This window comes from Leuresthes tenuis, unplaced genomic scaffold, assembly GCF_036924035.1.
Source record: "Leuresthes tenuis unplaced genomic scaffold, fLeuTen1.0.hap1 SCAF_5, whole genome shotgun sequence".
Taxonomy (NCBI): Eukaryota; Metazoa; Chordata; class Actinopteri; order Atheriniformes; family Atherinopsidae; genus Leuresthes; species Leuresthes tenuis.
The window spans coordinates 21,574,567-21,575,785 of NW_027325359.1; the positions used below are offsets into that span (position 1 = coordinate 21,574,567).

Below are 1,219 nucleotides of genomic sequence, written 5' to 3' on the forward strand. Positions count from 1 at the left end.
AATGATCTAGTTTAATGGATTGGTTTAGACATGCATAACAGCATTTTAAGAACAAAGAGAGAAACAAAAAGGGACAACGCTTCATGGTGGAAGGTGATGTATAAATAACTGTGTATATGATGAAGGAGAGACCATTTGAGCAGCACAGCCATTTCGCAGCACAGGGACAGCAGTCCAAGTTAAAGGATCTCCCATGTGGTATCACCTGTCACACTGTGTCAAGGCATCAAAAGAAGAAAAAATCACCAAACTCAAGGACAAAGAGACGAAGACTCCGGTGAACGAAGAGAGAGGACTTACAAACCAGAAATACAAAAGGATGCTCGATATCAAGATCCAGAAGAAGAGGCTAACAATGCCACGAACACTTACGATGCTGGGAATGATGCCAGCAATGAACAGAGAAGAAGATTCAGTGTCATCAATCTGCAACACGTGCCTCTAATGAGGGGGTGAATATAGAATCCTCAACGATTACAACGTCTCTGGGAACTGTGACAACAACAAGGTTTAAACCATTTTGATATATATTGTAACCTATTGGCTAAGGAATAGTGCTGAAAATGAGGTAAATCTAATCCACCACTGTCCTTGGTCTTCTGTAGGGTTTTTAAACTAATACGTGGTGGTTTGTTTTTCCACAGAAATTTGGAGATGCATGAATCTAGTGACTTAAACCAAGTAGCAGATGGTTTTATGAGGATCATTGAGAACAAATAGTTAACTTTTGGTAGTATCATCATTTTAATGGTTGTAACTCTCCCCATAAGTGATATAGGTAAGGACTTCCAACGAGAGAGATCGTCCTCTACTCTCTTTACTAATTGCACATAATCCATCTGTACTTATCAGTTTAATATGTGATATGTCTATGCAAGGACTACATATTAAATGGATTTTTATCAATAGGAGTTGAAAAAGGAGCTTGCTCCGTTCACTCCAAGCATCGACCCGGTACTGCAGTGCCGTTGGGAACGGTGCGCTCTCCTCTGCTCTTGTGAAAAAGCTAACAGCGGTGCAGGATGGAAGTTTCTTTTAGTCTGCTGAGAAAAGAGAGTGAATGCGAAGTAGACTTTAACACGGCTCTGGGAGCGAGCCGAGTGCGGGCTAACCAGGAGAAATGCTTGAAAGAAACGCGACACCGAATGAGCGGTCAGAACAAAGCCTCAATACGGTGTTCCTGTGGTGTTTTTATAAAATGCGGTGAAAATAAAGGTGT

At 41.3% G+C, this 1,219-nt stretch overlaps 1 pseudogene; it reads left to right on the forward strand.

Annotated features, from left to right (window-relative positions):
* The first annotated feature begins 811 nt into the window (after window positions 1-811).
* On the forward strand, window positions 812-988 carry LOC140308070 (U2 spliceosomal RNA; annotated as a pseudogene).
* Window positions 989-1,219: the final 231 nt, after the last annotated feature.